The sequence below is a fragment of the Oncorhynchus gorbuscha genome, linkage group LG01 (assembly GCF_021184085.1).
Source record: "Oncorhynchus gorbuscha isolate QuinsamMale2020 ecotype Even-year linkage group LG01, OgorEven_v1.0, whole genome shotgun sequence".
Classification (NCBI taxonomy): Eukaryota; Metazoa; Chordata; class Actinopteri; order Salmoniformes; family Salmonidae; genus Oncorhynchus; species Oncorhynchus gorbuscha.
Genome location: NC_060173.1, coordinates 22,806,829 through 22,829,392, shown reverse-complemented (window position 1 = coordinate 22,829,392; position 22,564 = coordinate 22,806,829). Strand labels below are relative to the sequence as shown.

Below are 22,564 nucleotides of genomic sequence, written 5' to 3'. Positions count from 1 at the left end.
TTTGTCCCAGGGGCTCCTCAGGTTTCATGCTTTATCCTAGGGGACCCTTCAGGCTGTGGCCTCAGCAGTAATACAGCCTCGGCATTACAACTACTCTGCCATTCATTTGGTTCACTTATACATTTTTCTGAATCCATATTCCATTTGAACCTTGACATGCCTTTACTTTCAAACTGTATTTACTTTCAAACTGTATTTACTTTCAAACTGTATTGAGTGTTTACCTCAGTGGAAGCATGAACATTCATATGGAATTTTCATATGTGCTGTACTTGAAGCTGTTTTGGGGGATTTTCTAAACCACAGGATTTAGATTTTTTCCGCCCAAACATATTATCCTAACTGTAAGAGCTGGGGCCTGCACTGACAGTTCATCGTGTGAAGGAGCAGGGAGGTGTGTGGTGTCTGACATACGATCCATAGCCCCCTCTCTCTCTCCCATCACTGGTATTACCAAACCAAAGTACAAAGCCACTACAGATGCTAGCCTCCTTGTAATTTTTCAGCACTGTGGGGGAAAAGATACGGTAGATCTGAAACGCAGAGTTGCGATGTCATTTTCCAAGTGGGAGTGTATGGGATGGAATGGCACTGTTAAACACAACCGTAGCCTGGATGCATGTATTGAGTTTCCAAAGCCAAGGAGTTCACTCTCCGCTGCTGTCCCCTCAGGGCAGACAGCCACAGCTGGACTGGGACTGGAGAAAAATGATGAGGGGGGTTAAGGAGGTGAGGCAGGAGGGTTAAGGCTGTAGGAGGCTAGGGAACTGGAGGAGGCTGAGTGGCTAGGGCCAAGGGGGTGTTGAGTTGGTAAAAGCAGGGGATGGAGGTAGGATGGGTAAGGAAATGCATAGAGGATGAAGAAGACTGAGAATGGACATTCTCTCTCTGTCTTTCTCTCCTCTATCTAACGTCACATCTCCTGTTGAGGATCCAGGGAGGGTGTACGTGCTGGATTTGTAGCCCCACACTTACTCAACCCCACCAGCCACGGAGTCAAAGTGCAGAACCAAAGGCGTCCAGGGCAAACAGGACAGCTGCTGAATAAATACAATTTCCTTCTAAAGTGTGCTTACTTCTCCCACCATTCAGCTCCTTGAACTCTGCTCCTCTATTTGGGTTGGAGCTGAATGATGGTCCTCACATTCCACCATAATGATGCTCGGTAGTGATTGATGCCCCCCACTACGCTCTGCCGGTGTTCACTCTGGTTGAAATGTCACCTTAGCAACCACTGCTGTTGGCTATTGTGCCTGCTTGGCAGATATGACAGTTATTGCCTGTGTGATTGTACACTTGAATAATTACCCTGTTGAATGGGAGATAAATTTGTTAATGTCAATATATAATGAGTCGCTTTGGCCTGGCCTGTTTGTGAAGGATTTTGCCTCGTCAATCAAAAATAAATAGAAAACTAAAGGAAAAACCTGGCCAGTAGAGCAGCATTTCCTGTGTGTGTGGCCGTGACCCAGTGTGTGTTACTTAGAGGGTGTGCGAGTCGGGAAATAGTGACAGGCCAATAGTAGATCACAGGCCTCTGCACCCCCGCGGTATTGATGTGGCTGTAGTATCAAACAAACAAAGCTGTTCCTGCTGCTCTTGACAAAACAACCCTGAGACTCACTGGCTGAAAACAAAATCAAATGTCATTTTATTGGTTGCATATGCATATTTAGCAGATGTTATTGCAGGTGTAGCAAAATGCTTGTGGTGTAGTGAAACACTGGAACAAGAGAGAACGAAGTGGGAACTAGCCCAACATCACTGCATACTGTATTGACTTCACAATGTTGGTTTAAACAATTGTGAAGATATACTTTTGATGGCTCACATGGACTGAATGCTTGAAATCTCAGGATATTGTGTTCTGTCAGCCTCAGCCTCTCAGCCAACAGCCTCTCTCCTTTTTTGGTGTGTGCTACTAGTATTTATCGATCAGGATCTCTGACTCAGAGAAAGAAGCATGTCTCTGACTCATTGCCTCACACAGGCGTCCCCAAGGATGCATGCTCAGTGTGTGAGTGTCCTGGGCAGCCCTGGCTAAACACACACACACACACACACACACACACACACACACACACACACACACACACACACACACACACACACACACACACACACACACACACACACACACACACACACACACACACACACACACACACACACACACACACACACACACACACACACTCTTAGCTACCCTTGAGGAATTAAGACTATTTTTTTCTGTCACTTTGCAGGTGGGTAAATTAGACTATTCACTATTCCCTTTTTTATGGCAGTAGGCCACAAGCCCTAGTCTGGAGGTTCCAAATAGGAGTTGTCAAAACAGCACCACAGATCTGGGACCACCACGCTACACTAGCAACGTTGTTTAGCTTCTCTCATCTCTATATGTTGTCATCTTGGATGTGGCAGCTCCACAGTCAGTTGGACACTAGGTTCTTCAGTGACCGCTCTGTGACATAACACTAAGGTGGTGATACATTCTTGCCTCTATCTGCCCAGCGTTGTCACTGACAAGAGACTCCACTGTTGGAGAGTAGCTCGGTCTCTCACATAACCAATAAATGATTAATCGCTTAGTATATTATTCCAACTGATGTCATTCAATGACTCTCTTTGTAATAACACGCTTCGTGACATGGGTACTGCTTCACCGCAACACATTTGAGTCACTCCAAAATGATTTTTATCTCTCAACAAAAGTTGTGACTCTGAATCAGTACAGTATGTGACAAAAGTACTTATTTGCACACACTGAGGCTCTCATGGTGTTCAAAATAAATCTGAAATACTTTTTAAGCTCAGTCTCTCCATTGCATGAGGTCATCTTAACTAAACTGAAAAAAATATCAAATGCAACATGTAATGTGTTGGTCCCATGTTTCATGAGCTGAATTGAAAAGATCCCAGAAATGTTCCATACTCACAAAACGCTTATTTCTCTAAAATTTTCTTAACAAAATCATTTAACATCCCTGTTAGTGAGCATTTCTCCTTTGCCAAGATAATCCATCCACCAGACCGGTGTGGCATATCAAGAAGCTGATTAAATAGCATGATCATTACACAGGTGCACCTTGTGCTGGGGACAATTAAAGTCCACTCTAAAATGTGCAGTTTTGCCACAACACAATGCCACAGATGTTTTGAGGGAGTGTGCAATTGGCATGCTGACTGCAGGAATGTTCACTAGAGCTGTTGCAAAAATAATTTAAGGTTAATTTATCTACCATACCCTAGAGAGGTTATGTGGGACGCTAGCGTCCCATCTGGCCAACATCCAGTGAGATTGCAGAGCGCCAAATTCAAATACAGAAATACAGAAAACAAAACATTGTAACGACGTTCGTCTGTTGAATGAAGAGAGTCAGACCCAAATGCAGCGTGTAGGTTATTCATGACTTTAATGAAGGAATAATCGCGGTACATGAAATAACTGAATAAATACAAAAACAACAAACGGAACGTGAAACCTATTACAGCCTATCTGGTGACTACAACACTAAGACAGGAACAAACACCCACAAATTACAACGCGAAAGTCAGGCTGTCTAAATACGGTTCTCAATCAGAGACAACGACAAGCACCTGACTCTGATTGAGAAACGCCCCAGGCAGCCAAGCCTAACTAGACACACCCCTAATCAGCCGCAATCCCAAATAATACAAACCCCAATACGAATACAACATATAAACCCATGTCACACCCTGGCCTACCCAAACATATAACAAAAACACAAAATACAATGACCAAGGCGTGACAAACATATTTTACATAGGTTTAAAGATGCACTTCTTGTGAATCCAACCACGGTGTCAGATTTTTAAATGCTTTACGGCGAAAACACACCTTACAATTATTTGAGAACATAGCCCAGTTGACAAATTATTACAACAGTAACCAGCCAAGCAGAAGCGTTACAAAACTCAGAAATAAAATTAACCCTTTGATGATCTTCATATGGTTTCACTCAGAAGACATGAATTTAATCAATAAATATTAATTTTGTTCGATAGTCTCTTTATATCCAAAAACTCCCATTTGGTTCGCGTTTTCTCCAGTAATCCACAGGCTCAAATGCAAAACAGGCAGACAAAAAAATCCAAATTGTATCCGTAAAGTTCATAGAAACATGTCAAATGATGTTTATATTCAATCATCAGGTTTTTTTTGCCTAAAGGATCTATAATATTTCAACCGGACAATAACGTTGTCAATATAAAAGTTAAACAAGAAATGCACTTTCTCCGGATTGCGCATGAAAAAGGTTGGTGACACGTCAGGGTCCACTCATTCAGACTGGTCTTACTCCCTCAAGGCATAGGAACTGCAAATTGAGTCCGAAGTCAATGGATACTGTAATGGCATTGAATAGAAAAACTACAAAACCACAACTTCCTGAATGGATTTTTCTCAGGTTTTCGCCTGCCAAATCAGTTCTGTTATACTCACAGACACTATTTTAACAGTTTTGGAAACTTTAGAGTGTTTTCTACCAGTTATATTCATATCATATCTTCTGGGTCCGAGTAGCAGGCCGTTTAATTTTGGAATGCGTTTCATCCAGAAATCGGAATGCTGCCCCCTACCCTAGAGAAGATAAGCCACCTCAATGTTGTTTTAGAGAATTTGGCAGTACATCCAACCGGCCTCACAACCGCAGACCACGTGTATGGCATTGTGTGGGCGAGCTGTTTATTGATGTGAACGGAGTGCCCCATGGTAGTGTTATGGTGTGGGCAGGCAAAAGCTACGGACAATGAACAAATTGCATTTTATCGATGGCAATTTGAATGCACAGAGATACTGTGATGAGATCCAGAGGCCCATTGTCGTGCCATTCATACGCCGAATATCACCTCACGTTTCATCATGATAATGTATGGCCCCATGAATCAACAGCCTGATCAACTCTATGCGAAGGAGATGTCTCACGCTACATGAGGCAAATAGTGGTCAAACCAGAAACTGACAAACTACCTTTTTTTTTAGGACGGCTGGGGCACATAGCTGAGGTGGATTGGGGCAGACGGCTGGGGCGGATTGGGGCAGGCGGCTGGGGCGGATTGGGGCAGACGGCTGGGGCAGATAGCTGAGGCGGATTGGGGCAGACGGCTGGGGCGGATTGGGGCAGACGGCTGGGGCGGATGGGGGCTGGGGCAGATTGGAGGTGCAGTATAATATTTAACAACTGGGCAGAACTGCACCAGCAGTAGTGCCACAAACGTCTGCTGTTTGGATGCTGTTTGACGAGAGAGCAACTGAGGATGCAGCACGAAGGAATCCCTCAGCAGATGCCATAAAGGAGGTCCGATCCTATTTGGAAGCGCCCCTCTTCTCGAAAACGGGACAAATAATTATTGAGAGAAGAAACCGCATCAGCCCCTCAAGTGAGGCAGCTTGCACTTCTGAATGCAAATCTCTCATAAAAGCACAATATGGTCAGCATTGCTTTGTGCTGCTGGTTATAACATGGCAATAAAGAAGAGGGAGAAAAGAGGGACCGGTTTAATGTTTTAAGTGGGATGCTGGCAGTTTTGCACATTGTTATTTATTTTTTCTTTGATATGGATACATATTCTATTATGTTGTTCAGATTGTATTCGTTTTGAATTGTTACATTTATATGCACTTTGTTTATATACAGTCAAAAGTTATACTTTAAATGCAAATGTTTAATAGCATTCTTTTTCGTAACAAACCAATGCATTTTTAAATACATTGTGGTTAAGGTAGAGTGATATCATTTAATTATTGAAAAGAGCCGGAATGCCCATCACTATTGGCAACACTCTATCCAAGGTGTCAGACTCGACAACAGTTGCTATCCATTGGAGCGCTGTGATTGGTTACCAAATATTCTGGGACTGGGTTTAGCGAAGGCTCAATTGAATACCCTCCCCAAAGGTCTGAACACAAGAGATCCAGCTCTCTGGCATGTGATCCAGCTCTCAGCAGTAACTGAAAGTGTGTTATTGGGTAAAAATCATGATCCTAGTCCATAATTTCCTTTTGATGCTATTTATCCAGTCGATCTTCCTCCGTTTGAAGCCATGATTTTGATTTGATTTGATGGACAGCCCTCCTAACCCCACGTACAGTGCATTCAGAAAGTTTTCAGACCCCTTCACTTTTTCCACATTTTGTCACAATACAGCTTTATTATAAAATGGATTAAAAAAAAACATTTGTCATCAATCTACAACAAGATACCCCACAACATCAAAGTGGAAACAGGTTTTTAGAATTTTTGCAAATAAATAAAAAACAAAAGTATTCAGACCCTTCGCTATGAGACTCAAAATTGAGCTCTGGTGCATCCTGTTTCCATTCATCATCCTTGATGTTTCTACAACTTGATTGGAGTCCACCTGTGTTATATTCAATTGATTGGACATGACTTCTGAAATGAAAGAAGTTTGGAACAACCAAGACTCTTCCTAGAGCTGGCTGCCTGGCCAAACTGAGAAATTAGGGGGAGAAGGTCCTTGGTCAGGGGAGGTGACCAAGAACCCAATGGTCACTTTGACAGAGCTCCAGAATTCTTCTGTGGAGTGGGTGTCCTTCTGGAAGGTTCTACCATCTCTGCAGCACTTCACCAATCATGCTTTTTATGGTAGAGTGGCCAGACAAAAGCCACTCTTCAGTAAAAGGAATATGACAGCCCGCTTGGAGTTTTCCAAAAGTAACCTAAAGGACTCTGACCATGAGAAACAAGATTCTCTGGTCTGATGAAACCAAGATTGAACTCTTTGGCTTGAATGCCAAGCGTCACATCTAGAGAAAACCTGGAACCATCCCTACGGTGAAGCATGGTGGTGGCAGCATCATGCTTTGGGGATGTTTTTCAGCGGCAGGGACTGGGAGACTAGTCAGGAACAAAGGAAAGATGAACAGTGCAAAGTATAGTGAGACCCCTGTTTTAAAAACCTGCTTCAGTGCACTCAGGACTTCAGACCTTTGGGAAGGTTCACCTTCCAACAGGACAACTACCCTAAGCATACAGCCAAGACGACGCAGGAGTGGCTTCGGGGCAAGTCTCTGAATGTCTGAGAGGCCCGGCCAGAGCCCGGACTTGAACCCGGACAAACTCCCTGGAGAGACCTGAAAATAGCTGTGCTGTGACGCTCACCATCCAACCTGACAGAGCATTAGAGAATCTGCAGAGAAGAATGAGAGAAACTCTCCAAATACAGGTGTGCCAATCTTGTAGCGTCATACCCAAGAAGACTTGATGCTGTAATCGCTGCCAAAGGTGCTTCAACAAAGTACTGAGCAAAGGGACTGAATAGTTATGTAAATGTGATATTTCAGTTCTTTATTTTTTCATACATTTGCAAAATAAATCTTAACAGGGTTAGCTTTTTAATCAATTTTAGAATAAGGTTGTAACGTAACAATGTGAAAAAGTCAAGGGGTCCAAATACTTTCTGAATGCACAGTATCTACCAGATGGTGAGGCAGGGATGGTGTATCTACCATCATCCCTCCAGACCCCATGCTGAGCTATTTCAGGTGCTGCTGATGAGCATGTGGAGACCCTTGGAGGACTAATTGTACAACTAAATGTAAAAGATAACTGGGGAAGAAGAGCAGTGAATGGGCCAGGGGAGCTTTTTAGTGGATTTGATTCATAGCAAAGTGAATTGGTGGGAGAATGGAGAGCCTGTTCGCATGGCAGAGGCAGGAAAAACTTGTCTCTGCTTCTCTGACGGTGGGCAAGTTGTTTTCACCGATGCTCGTTTCTTTCAGGAGATCAACAGTGTTTCATTCTCTGTCGCCCTGCCTACATGGCACTTTCTCTCACAACAAATGGGCCTGCAATTCAAAGCAATGAGTTGCAACTTTGGACATATTTGCCACCGTGATTGGGGTAATGGGAAGTAGCCTATGTTGTCGTGCGCTCTTTGAAAGGGCTGGTTGGATGACATCCCGTACAGAACAAAAGGCCCTTGGTTCCATCTGACCACCACAAAGACCAAATGGCTCTTTCTCTCATTGTCTATGTCCACCCACTGTGCATTCTGGGACACCTTTCATTTGGATTGGATGGTTGGTTTTGTGCTTTCAGCCCTGGACATGCCCTGGTCGCAAAGGCCCACAGAGTCAGTATGCATCCTTGTATGCTCCTTTTCCAAACCAGGCTGAACTGTGATATTACTGTTTACAACTTCTAGAATCCCTCAAAGCCCATCCGTAGACTCCCTCCTTGGCCCTGTCCTCTTTTACAGCCACAGTGGTGCTTGTAAACTGCCCCCCCCAAATGCTATTGAAAATCACATCAAACACTTAGTAGCAGAAGACTTGATACCCAATCATGTGGTCCTTCTGTAGCTCAGTTGGTAGAGCATGGCGCTTGTAACGCCAGGGTAGTGGGTTCGATTCCCGGGACCACCCATACGTAGAATGTATGCACACATGACTGTAAGTCGCTTTGGATAAAAGCGTCTGCTAAATGGCATATATTATTATATTATTGATCAGAGCAAGGTGTTCAGTTGCCCTGAGGTGCCAGACAAAATCGGTGGAAATCTCTGCGATATCCCCTTAGTTGTCTCAGGTAATTTACATGTAAAAGGACTAGAGGTCGACCGATTATGATTTTTCAACGCCACTACCGATTATTGGAAGACAAAAAACCGATACCGATTTAAAAAAATATGTATTTGTAATAATGACAATTACAACAATACTGAATGAACACGTACTTTAACTTAATATAATACATCAATAAAATAATTTTAGCCTCAAATGATGAAACATGTTCAATTTGGTTTAAATAATGCAAAAACAAAGTGTTGGAGAAGAAAGTAAAAGTGCAATATGTGCCATGTAAGAAAGCTAACGTTTAAGTTCCTTGCGCAGAACATGAGAACATATGAAAGCTGGTGGTTCCTTTTAACATGAGTCTTCAATATTCCCAGGCAAGAAGTTTTAGGTTGAAATTATTATAGGAATTATAGGACTATTTCTCTCAAAACCATTTGTATTTCATATACCTTTGACTATTGGATGTTCTTATAGGCACTTTAGTATTGCCAGTGTAACAGTATAGCTTTCGTACCTCTCCTCGCTCCTACCTGGGCTCGAACCAGGAACACAACGACAAGAGCCACCCTCGAAGCAGCATTACCCATGCAGAGCAAGGGGAACAACTACTCCAAGTCTCAGAGCGAGTGACGTTTGAAACGCTATTAGCGTGCACCCCGCTAACAAGCTAGCCATTTCACATCACATCGTTACACCAGCCTAATCCCGGGAGTTGATAGGCTTGAAGTAATGAACAGCAGAACTGCTGACAAAACGCACGAGTGCTAGTATCTACCAGATGGTGAGGCAGGGATGGTGTATCTACCATTATCCCTCCAGACCCCATGCTGAGCTATTTCAGGTGCTGCTGATGAGCATGTGGAGACCCTTGGAGGACTAATTGTACAACTAAATGTAGCTTTCGTACCTCTCCTCGCTCCTACCTGGGCTCGAACCAGGAACACAACGACAACAGCCACCCTCAAAGCAGCATTACCCATGCACCCCGCTAACAAGCTAGCCATTTCACATCACATCGTTACACCAGCCTAATCTCGAGAGTTGATAGGCTTGAAGTAGCATTCAGCAGGCAATATTTTCACAAAAACCAGAACCATTCAAATAAAATAATTTACCTTTGAAGAACTTCTGATGTTTTCAATGAGGAGACTCTCAGTTAGATAGCAAATGTTCAGTTTTTCCTGAAAGATTATTTGTGCAGGAGAAATCTGTCCGTTTTCTGCGTCATGTTTGGCTACCAAAAAAAAACGAAAATTCAGTCATTACAACGCAAACATTTTTCCAAATTAACTCCATAATATCGAAAGAAACATGGCAAACGTTGTTTAGAATCAATCCTCAAGGTGTTTTTCACATATCTATTCGATGATAAGTCACTCGTGGCAGTTTGGTTTCTCCTCTGTTCAAAATGGAAAAATGCACGCATCTGGAGATTACGCAATAGTTTCGACGGAGGACACCGAGCGGACACCTGGTAAATGTAGTCTCTTATCGTCAATTTTCCAATGATATGCCTACAAATACGTCACAATGCTGCAAACACCTTGGGGAAACGACAGAAAGTGTAGGCTCATTCCTTGCACATTCACAGCCATATAAGGAGACATTGGAACACAGCGCCTCAAATCTGGCTCACTTCCTGTATGAAATTTCATCTTGGTTTCGCCTGTAGCATTGGTTCTGTGGCACTCACAGACAATATATTTGCAGTTTTGGAAACGTCAGTGTTTTCTTTCCAAAGCTGTCAATTATATGCATAGTCGAGCATCTTTTTGTGACAAAATATTGCGCTTAAAACGGGCACGCTTTTTAATCCAATAATGAAATAGCGCCCCCATAGGTTGAAGAGGTTAAGGCATATACATTTTGTCATCCATTTTCCATCCTAAACATTTGATTTCTGGTCAAACAGATGGAAAAGGATTCTTAGAAAACATCTACATGAGAAATCTTTAAGGATATTAGAAATACATCACCTAGTTTGGCTCTGTTGGTACAGAATGGTACTTGCAAAGCCAGGGTTGTGTGTTCGATTCCCACGGGGGACCAGTACGAAAATGTATGCACTTGCTACTTCCTGTAAGTCGCTCTGGATAAGAGCTTCTGCAAAATGTAAATGTAAAGACTCCTGCCAACTAATAAACACATTTTTATATTTAGTTTTGGATACATTTTTCTGCCTTCTGTAAGTTTTAATAAGAAACATTGCCAAGTGCCTTGAAATTCCGTTACCAAAAACCCACATCTTATTTTCTTTAAAAATAAAAATAAATGTTTTAAACCTTTTTCATGGTATCCAATTGGTAATTGGATCACTGCAACTCCCGTAAGGATTTGGGAGAGGCGAAGGTCAAGAGCCGTGTGTCATCCGAAACACGACCCTGCCAAGCTGCACTGTTTCTTGATACAATACCTGCTTAACCCAGAAACCAGCTGCACCTATGTGTCGGAGGAAACACTGAACACCTGGCGACCGTGTCAGCATGCATGTGACCGGCCCAACACAGGAGTCGCGATGGGACAAGGACATCCCTGCAGACCCAACCCTCCCCTAATCCGGACGATGCTGGGCTAATTGTATGCCACCTCATGGGTCTCCCGGTAGCAGCCGGCTGCGATACTGCCTGGAATTGAACCAGGATCTGTAGTGACACAGCTAGCACTGCCTTAGACCGCTGCGCCACTCGGGAGGCCCTAAAAACACACATCCTTTAAGATAATTTCTAATCTCCACCTCATGCGGGAGAATAATGAACGTTTACAGAATCAACAAGGTAGACTTATCAATTAGTTAGTGTTTTTACTGATATCAGTTTTGTTTATGAATTATTAAGTGATTTAAAACTCATTCTGTTATCAAACAGTAACAGGATTTCTGCAATTGATTTGGCTACAGTGGGAAATCATTCTAGTCCCTAACAACAGTTGGGTTCACAAGTTCAGTACAGAACAGAGTACAGTAAAGAAAAATAGACTATAGTACTGTACAGTAGAGTTCAATGAAACACAGAGTACACAAATGTACTGTACTGAACTCTACTGTGCTGTACTTTGATATCCAAATTTGTGAAACATAGACATCTATGTGTAACGGTTGTCGTAGGTGGAAGAAGGTGAAGAGGACCAAGGTGCAGCGTGGTACGTGTTCATGGTAGATTTAATAAAGAAACTGAACACTGGAACAAAAAAACAACAAAGCAGAACAAACGAAACAGTTCTGTCTGGTGCAGACACACAAAGACAAAACAACTACCCACACCCATAGTGGGAAAACAGGCTGCCTAAGTATGGTTCCCAATCAGAGGCAGCTGGCAATCGTTGTCTCTGATTGAGAACCATACTTAGGCAGCCTGTGGGAAAAATGTCCTTTCTATTATATTAAGCGAAGTTCAATCATATAATGCACAGGACTTTATACGCATATATTGTCTGCTAAATGAAGAAGCCTACACTTATGCCATGGCGCATAACCAGATAACATATATTAGGCCAACTCCTATTCTGTTCTTCGAAAGAACATTTTCTTCATATCATAATGTTTCTTTAGACCTATCTTACAATATATAATGGATTTATTTTGATTGTGTATATTCGATCGATTTTAAACGTTCCAAAGTTGCGCCTCAGCCAGCGGCTTGTATGCATGGAGGCCTGCTACGCTAAATGTGATAATGTTAATGTCAGTTACTGTGAAACCGGCAGTATTTTTTGCATGACAATAACCAGCAGACAAAATTTCATGACCGCCACCGTCCTGCTAGGGGTTTAAGCTTCTCTGTCAAATGTATTTCCTTTTCAGCCTCCTAGTCATTCAAGAGAAATAATTATAATATTGTTGTCAAATTGTATCTTTAGTTGAATACAATAAGTTAATTGTAGGGAGAGTGTCACGTGTGGCTCAGTTGGTAGGACTTGGCCAAACCAGGCTGAAACGTTATATTCCCTGTTCCATGAACCAACCATGAACTTCTAGAATCCCTCTAGAAGAGCTTTGCGCATGCAACGCCAGTGTTGTGGGTTTAATTCTCACGAGTGGCCATTATGAAAAATTATATAAAATATTTGCACTCACTGCTGTAAATCACTCTGGACAAGAGCCTATGCTTAGTGACAAAAAAATAAAAAGAGAGCCTTAGTTTTATAACGTATAGTCCCCTGTTTTACATGTGTCTACATTATCATGAGTGATAATTCATCAAATGTTGACAGGTGATTTATATGCAACGTCATTCATAATGCTTCAACATGGTATAGTGCCACTAGTAAATGTTTGACATGCACTATGGATGAGTTAAGGAGATGCCATGTTCAGTCATGAATAGAATTGTGTTAAATGATCCCCTCAGCTCTTTTGCATTCATTTCATGCTCGCCTTGCTTTAATTCCAAATCCCCATCCACTGTTTAAAGTTAGGAATTATACACACTTGAAATTCTGGGTTTCTCATTCATATAAAAACCCCAAAGCTATGGTAGCCTCCTGAAATATCCTTTCTCCTTCAGCTCTCTATGTTGCTGAAGAACCTGGTTGATCTTGTGACTTACAAACATTGACCACTGGCCCTTGGAAGCACACCATGATGGCACAAATCCCAGCTTCCTTATAGGCCTACCTTACCTGCACTGGACCTACAATCTAAAAAGTTCAACTTAAAGTTGAAGTTTAGAATAAAGAGGCTATGGCTTGGTTACCCATACAGGGGTGAAGGGTGTCTTTGCTGCCCTGTAGCCATAGGGTTCTTATGGTTGGTTTATCTCTGGCCACTCAGATACTGAATGCTTATCTCTGCTGTTACTTCCCTTAACAAATCAGACTAAGCAAAAGCCCTCAACCCCCCCCCCCCCCAGTTTATCCCCCTCCTTTCCTGTCCCGCCTGCCCCCATTTGAATGTGCCAGGATGAAAGAGCCTCTCCTGAAACCTTGGGAATGAAAATACCTAATCAAGGATTTCTAATAGACCCCACTTAAATCATTCATGTATCAAGATTGGGAAGGCATTTACGCTGATGAATGAAGCCAAGCTCTTGGCTAATTCCACCATTGCATTTTGGAACACACAACGAGCAGCTCTCACAGCCCAGTTTAATTGAGTCAGCAGTTAATCAATGATTTGACTCAATCACTGGTATTGGCCAGTTATTGATGGATGCCAAATGGTCAGACTCCGAAAAAGGGCACATCGCGCACCACTTCCCAGCATTCTTCTTGCCAATGTCCAGTCTCTTGACAACAAGGTTGACGAAATCCGAGCAAGGGTGGCATTCCAGAGGGACATCAGAGACTGCAACGTTCTCTGCTTCACGGAAACATGGCTTACTGGGAAGACGCTATCCGATGCGGTGCAGCCAACGGGTTTCTCCACGCATCGCGCCGACAGAAACAAACATCTCTCTGGTAAGAAGAGTGGCGGGGGCGTATGCCTCATGACTAACGGGACATGGTGTGATGAAGGAAACATACAGGAACTCAAATCCTTCTGTTCACCTGATTTAGAATTCCTCACAATCAAATGTAGACCGCATTATCTTCCAAGAGAATTCTCTTCGATTATAATCACAGCCGTATATATCCCCCCCAAGCAGACACATCGATGGCTCTGAACGAACTTTATTTAACTCTTTGCAAACTGGAAACCATTTATCCGGAGGCTGCATTCATTGTAGCTGGGGATTTTAACAAAGCTAATCTGAAAACAAGACTCCCTAAATTTTATCAGCATATCGATTGCGCAACCAGGGGTGGTAAAACCTTGGATCATTGTTACTCTAACTTCCGCGACGCATATAAGGCCCTGCCCCACCCCCCTTTCGAGAAAGCTGACCACGACTTCATTTTGCTGATCCCTGCCTACAGGCAGAAGCTAAAACAAGAGGCTCCCACGCTGAGGTCTGTCCAACGCTGGTCAGACCAAGCTGACTCTACACTCCAAGACTGCTTCCATCACGTGGACTGGGACATGTTTCGTATTGTGTCAGATGAAAATATTGACGAATACGCTGATTCGGTGTGCGAGTTCATTAGAACGTGCGTCGAAGATGTCGTTCCCATAGCAACGATAAAAACATTCCCAAACCAGAAACCGTGGATTGATGGCAGCATTCGCGGAAACTGAAAGCGCGAACCACTGCTTTTATTCAGGGCAAGGTGTCTGGTAACATGTCCGAATATAAACAATGCAGCTATTCCCTCCGCAAGGCTATTAAACAAGCTAAGCGTCAGTACAGAGACAAAGTGGAATCTCAATTCAATGGCTCAGACACAAGAGGCATGTGGCAGGGTCTACAGTCAATCATGGACTACAAGAAGAAACCCAGCCCAGTCACGGACCAGGATGTCTTGCTCCCAGGCAGACTAAATAACTTTTTTTGCCCGCTTTGAGGACAATACAGTGCCACTGACACGGCCTGCAACGAAAACATGCGGTCTCTCCTTCACTGCAGCCGAGGTGAGTATAAGACATTTAAACGTGTTAACCCTCGCAAGGCTGCAGGCCCAGACGGGCCAGACACGAGGTATGTGGCAGGTTCTACAGTCAAACATGGACTACAAAAAGAAAACCAGCCCCGTCGCGGACCAGGATGTCTTGCTCCCAGACAGACTAAATAACTTTAGTCAATGCCACTGACACTGCCCGCAACCAAAACATGCGGACTCTCCTTCACTGCAGCCGATGTGAGTAAAACATTTAAACGTGTTAACCCTCGCAAGGCTGCAGGCCCAGACGGCATCCCCAGCCGCACCCTCAGAGCATGCGCAGACCAGCTGGCCGGTGTGTTTACGGACATATTCAATCAATCCCTATACCAGTCTGCTGTTCCCACATGCTTCAAGAGGGCCACCATTGTTCCTGTTCCCAAGAAAGCTAAGGTAACTGAGCTAAACGACTACCGCCCCGTAGCACTCACTTCCGTCATCATGAAGTGCTTTGAGAGACTAGTCAAGGACCATATCACCTCCACCCTACCTGACACCCTAGACCCACTCCAATTTGCTTACCGCCCAAATAGGTCCACAGATGATGCAATCTCAACCACAATGCACACTGCCCTAACCCACCTGGACAAGAGGAATACCTATGTGAGAATGCTGTTCATCGTACCCTCCAAGCTCGTCATCAAGCTCGAGACCCTGGGTCTCGATCCCGCCCTGTGCAACTGGGTACTGGACTTCCTGACGGGCCACCCCCAGGTGGTGAGGGTAGGCAACAACATCTCCTCCCCGCTGATCCTCAACACGGGGGCCCCACAAGGGTGCGTTCTGAGCCCTCTCCTGTACTCCCTGTTCACCCACGACTGCGTGGCCACGCACGCCTCCAACTCAATCATCAAATTTGCGGACGACACAACAGTGGCAGGCTTGATTACCAACAACGACGAGACGGCCTACAGGGAGGAGGTGAGGGCCCTTGGAGTGTGGTGTCAGGAAAATAACCTCACACTCAACGTCAACAAAACTAAGGAGATGATTGTGGACTTCAGGAAACAGCAGAGGGAACACCCCCCTATCCACATCGATGGAACAGTAGTGGAGAGGGTAGCAAGTTTGAAGTTCCTTGGCATACACATCACAGACAAACTGAATTGGTCCACTCACACTGACAGCGTCGTGAAGAAGGCGCAGCAGCGCCTCTTCAACCTCGGGAGGCTGAAGACATTTGGCTTGTCACCAAAAGCACTCACAAACTTCTATAGATGCACAATCGAGAGCATCCTGGCGGGCTGTATCACCGCCTGGTACGACAACTGCTCCGCCCTCAACCGTAAGGCTCTCCAGAGGGTAGTGAGGACTGCACAACGCATCACCGGGGGCAAACTACCTGCCCTCCAGGACACTTACACCACCCGATGTTACAGGAAGGCCATAAAGATCATCAAGGACATCAACCACCCGAACCACTGCCTGTTCACCCCGCTATCATCCAGAAGGCGAGGTCAGTACAGGTGCATCAAAGCTGGGACCGAGAGACTGAAAAACAGCTTCTATCTCAAGGCCATCAGACTGTTAAACAGCCACCACTAACATTGAGTGGCTGCTGCCAACACACTGTCATTGACACTGACCCAACTCCAGCCACTTTAATAATGGGAATTGATGGGAAATGATGTAAATATATCACTAGCCACTTTAAACAATGCTACCTTATATAATGTTACTTACCCTACATTATTCATCTCATATGCATATGTATATACTGTACTCTACATCATCGACTGCATCCTTATGTAATACATGTATCACTAGCCACTTTAACTATGCCACTTTGTTTACATAATCATCTCATATGTATATACTGTACTCGATACCATCTACTGTATGCTGCTCTGTACCATCACTCATTCATATATCCTTATGTACATATTCCTTATCCCCTTACACTGTGTATAAGACAGTAGTTTTGGAATTGTTAGTTAGATTACTTGTTGGTTATCACTGCATTGTCGGAACTAGAAGCACAAGCATTTCGCTACACTCGCATTAACATCTGCTAACCATGTGTATGTGACAAATAAAATTTGATTTGATTTGATTTGAGGAGTACTCTCTGGGGGATCCTTGGGACAGTTTGGAAAATGCCTATTTTATCCTCTTAAACAAATGTAATCCCAGTCTGTTTTCGTAGCCTGTACTTTACGGTCATTGATGGCTGAGTGGTCATTAAGCTGAGGTTAAATTAGGAATAGTTCTCAACTTTTGCCATAACTGGCCATTGATGTGTGTTTTGTGGTTTTAGACCATTTACTTGTATCAGTTTTATGTTGGCTGACTACTGAAACCAGAATCTCTGAAGACATTAACCAGATTTCCATCCAACCTTTTTATTTGATTGAAGTAAATGTTGTTTAAAAAAATATCACAACAGGCCGGATGGATACAGCAAATTTGTGAGTAAACTTTACCGATGCTGTCAACACAAAATAGACTAGGTAGGATTTTTTTGTCTGTAAAATGTATTATTTGCGAAATGGTGGTGGAAACATATTTATGTGCAAATATTGATATACTAACCATGATGTTTGAGCCCCACTAAGATTTGGGAAAGCATGCTGTTTATTGGGCTAGAGATAAAGTAAGTTACGATGAAATTCACAGGGTGGTGAAAGTGCATGGTGATGAGCTTGATCAAATCAAATGTATTTATATAGCCCTTCTTACATCAGCTGATATCTCAAAGTGCTGTACAGAAACCCAGCCTAAAACCCCTAACAGCAAGCAATGCATGTGTAGAAGCACGGGGGCTAGTAAAAACTCCCTAGAAAGGCTCAAACTTAGGAAGAAACCTAGAGAGGAACCAGGCTATGAGGGGTAGCCAGTCCTCTTCTGGCTGTGCCGGGTGGAGATTATAACAGAACATGGCCAAGATATTCAAATGTTCATAAATGACCAGCTTGGTCAAATAATAATAATCACAGTAGTTGTCGAGGGTGCAGCAAGTCAGCACCTTAGGAGTAAATGTCAGTTGGCTTTTCATAGCCGATCATTAGGAGTATCTCTACCACTCCTGTCTCTAGAGAGTTGAAAACAGCAGGTCTGGGTCAGGTAGCACGTCCGGTGAACAGGTCAGGTTCCATAGCCACAGGCAGAACAGTTGATGTTGATGCTCCTTTAAAATAAATATCAAGGGTATTATTCTGGTGGCATGATAATCGATATTTGGATGTCGTTGAATGTTTTTGTTTTATCTCACTCTTTTGTCCATAATGATCTCATTTTGTAGGCTATACCCACACCGTACCTGCCAGCTATTGGCTAGAGCGCATGTTCCAAGACCAGAGTGGGCACAATCAATATATAACGACATTTTTTGTTGTTGTGCAGTGTTGTTACAAAACCATCAGAGGAGTTAAATGCGATGGAAACACATTTGAATTGTATTTTTTATTCGGTACATGGGAATTTAACCGCAATTTTTTTTTAATGTGCACTATGTCATCACGCACAGCCTTTTATCCGCAACAGATTATCTACAGCATCTGGCCTATGCCGTTCGGTCCTTGCTCATCCATATATGTATCTGTACATATTCTTATCCCTTTAGAGTTGTGTGTATTAGGTAGTTGTTGTGGAATTGTTAGATTACTTGTTGATATTGCTGCACTGTTGGAACAAGAAGCACAAGCATTTCTCTACACTCGCAATATCATCTGCTAACCATGTGTATGTGGCCAATGAAATTTGATTTGACATGTCAGTTTGACGGCTGCGCATCTCTAGCGCATTTCCTACTAGTGTGGTCAGCTGTTTGTTTACCCGCAATTGCTAATAACCCATCCGCGACTGTCCAACTATATGCAAAAATGAGGCCCGCACCTGACCCTAACCCAGAAATATAGAAAATGCGCTGTACGCCTAATTTAGATTGGCCTATGTTTCTGCTTATTGATTTCCAACATTTTGGTAGGCTATTTGTTATTCAACGTATCTATACCTGGGTGCATGCAGCTTCTCTTGTCATGACTTGTTGCCCTAGGAGACTAAATAAACCTTGCTCACAAGAAAATCTGTCATACATTGATCAGATGAATGCTTCAATCTAGCTGACATCGTTAATTTGTTTGGTCTTTCATCTCTGCCTTTCTTGCACAGCAGAGACTTGGGGACCTGGGAGAAAATGCAAAATGACATCAGTTTGACCTGTTTTACGGGAATGAAAAGCTGTGAAAATGACCCAACATTTCTTGACGCAAATGTGGTTGAATTCTATCCGCTTTTATTATGCTGATAAAGGTGTCACCTTTACAGACAGTCCCAAACCGCGTATTCATTATCTACTACTGTTCCCAAGTGAAAATGTACATTTGGTGTATCTTTTGACTGCAAGAACTGCTTAATTCTGCAGGAGATAATATTATATTCTGCTATGTGAGAGGTTATAGACCTACAGTCCGTTTCCAGATTTCTGTTACCATTCCATTCAACCCATTTCAACAGTAGACTTCAGTTCCCTTGATGTGCCATATTTGAAGTCCCTGTCTTGTTAATGTCCAATTTGTATAGCGCCTCACAAACATCATTCTATAACACTGCTATCGTCCTCTTTTACCACCTCACCAAATTTTCCCCAAACATTACTGTTCTGGCCCTACCTTTTCTTTATTTTCAACTCTCCCATTTCGCAGCTTTTCTCTTCTTGAATTTAACTCCAACACTGTCCTGTTTGCCTCAGCGGATCGACGTTAACTTTTTCTGGCCAAGTTCCCAAAATCATTTGGCAATTGGTGCATATTTGGCACGCTTACAGTTGGGCCCTAAAGCTTAGGCTTACGAAAGAAAAACATCAATGTAGCCTGTAGATATGAATTGCACATTAATTATACATTTATGGATTTTTAATGCATTGTTTTCTCTTTATTCAACCCACCCTCCTCCCACACGGCCTTCATTCACACAATATTTTGTGGCCCTAAACCTGCCCGACCCGCAGATATAATATAATAATAATACCACAGGGCCTGTGGGTTATGAGTTTAGCCTCACTAGTGTGCAGTCACAGGTACCATTTGTGAAGACTCTAGCATGTCCCCTGTTTCCCTGCTGGTGAATGTGGTGCGCAATCACAGATAGCAAGTTGTGAAAGACCTTTGCCTGGCAGTGTGTCAAGGCAGCATCTCCATGTTCCGTCTCTGGGTTTTTGATTAGTAACAGGGCTCATTCATCCTAGAGTGGCGTTCAGCAGCTTTAATGAACCACCATAGACCAGCACTTCCAACCCTCACTTCCAAAGCACCTGGAGATCCTATTTGTGCTTCAACGTGATCATTCACCTTTTCCTCCTTCAGAAAGTATTCACACCCCTTGACTTTTTACACAGTCGTTGTTATAGCCAGAATTTAAAATCGCTTGAATTTAGATTTTCTGGTCACCCACCAACACACAATACCCCATAATGTCAAAGTGGAATTGTTTTCAGAAATGTTTAGAAATCAATGAAAGGCTGAAATGTTTTGAGTCAATAAGTATTTAACCCCTTTGTTAAGGCAAGCTAAAATACAGTTGAAGTTGGACGTTTACATAGTGGGTAGAACAAGTATTTGATACACTGTCGATTTTGCAGGTTTTCCTACTTACAAAGCATGTAGAGGTCTGTCATTTTTATCATGGGTACACTTCAACTGTGAGAGACGGAATCTAAAACAAAAATCCAGAAAATCACATTGTATGATTTTTAAGTAATTAATTTGCATTTTAGCAACCAAGCTTCTTGCCTGATGTCTGGAGATGTTGCTTCAATATATCCACATAGCTTCATGAGGATGGAAAATTATCTATTTTGTGAAGTGCACCAGTCCCCCCTGCAGCAAAGCACCCCCACAACATGATGCTGCCACCCCCTGTGCTTCACGGTTGGGATGGTATTCTTCGGCTTGCAAGCCTCCCTCTTTTTCCTCCAAACATAATGATGGTCAGTATGACCAAACAGTTTCATCAGACATTTCCCCAGAAGTATGATCTTTGTCCTCCTGTGCAGTTGCAAACCGTAGTCTGGCTTTTGTATGGTGGTTTTGGAGTAGTGGCTTTGGAGTAGTGGCCTTGCTGGGCGGCCTTTCAGGTTATGTCGATTATAGGACTCGTTTTCCTGTGGATATAGATACTTTTGTACATGTTTCCTCCAGCATCTTCACAAGATCCTTTGCTGCTGTTCTGGGATTGATTTGCACTTTTCGCACCAAAGTACGTTCATCTCTAGGAGACAACGCGTCTCCTTACTGAGCGGTATGATGGCTGCTTGGTCCTATGGTGTTTATACTTGCGTACTATTGTTTGTACAAATGAACATGGTACCTTCAGGCATTTGGAAATTGCTCCCAAGGATGAACCAGACTTGTGAAGGTCTACAATTGTTTTTTGAGGTCTTGGCTAATTTCTTTTGATTTTCCCATGATGTCAAGCAAAGAGGCACTGAGTTTGAAGGTAGGCCTTGAAATATATCCTCAGGTACACCTCCAATTGACTCAAATGATGTCAATTAGCCTATTAGAAGCTTCTAAAGCCATGACATTTTCTGGAGTTTTCCCAGCAGTATGAAGGCACAGTTAACTTAGTGTATGTAAACATCTGACCCACTGGAATTGTGATACAGTGAATTATAAGTTAAATAATCTGTAAATAGTCTGTAAACAAGTGTTAGTCTGTAAACAATTGTTGGAAATTGTTGGAAAAATTATTTGTCATGCACAAAGTAGATGTCCTAACAGACTTGTCAAACCTGTACATTGTTCACATGAATTTTGTGGAGTGTTTGAAAAACAAGTTTTAATGACTCCAACCTAAGTGTATGTAAACTTCCAACTTCTCGTGTAAGTTCACGGGTAAAAATGTCCTTTACAAGTCACATAAGTTGCATGGACTCACTGTATTCAATACAAGTGTTTTCCATGATTTTTGTAATGTCTACCTTATCCCTGTATCCCACACATACAATTATCTTTAAAGTCCCTCAGTCGAGCAGTGAATTTCAAACACAGATTCAACAAGGGAGGTGTTCCAATGCCTCCAAAAAGGGCACCTATTGGCAGATGGGTAAAAATACAAAAGCAGACATTGAATATCCCTTTGGGTGTAATTAACTTAAAATTATGCTCAGTCAGTACAAAGATACAGCGCCCTTCCTAACTCCGTTGCCTGAGAGGAAGGAAACCGCTCAGGGATTTCACCATGAGGCAAATGGTGACTTTATAACAATTACAGAGTTTAATGGCTGTGATATGAGAACTGAGGATGGATCAACAACATTGTAGTTACTCCACAATACTAACTTAATTGACAGTGTGAAAAGAACGAAGCCTGTACAGAATAAAAATATATTCCAAAACATGCATCCTGTTTGCAACAGGTATTAAAGTAATATTGCAAAAAAAATGGGGCAAAGCAATTCACTTTTTGTCCTGATTACAAAGTGTTATGTTTGGGGCAAATCCAATACAACACATTATTGAGTATCACTCTCCATATTTTCAAGCATAGTAGTGGCTGCATCATGTTATAGGAATGCTTGTAATTGTT

General features: G+C 42.8%; 1 protein-coding gene across 5 annotated transcripts in view; it reads left to right on the top strand.

Moving 5' to 3' along the window:
* Positions 1-22,564, top strand: part of LOC124034742 (SLIT-ROBO Rho GTPase-activating protein 1-like) — a 152,919-nt gene that overhangs the window by 32,277 nt on the left and 98,078 nt on the right. The gene's annotated exons all lie outside the window — the stretch shown is intronic.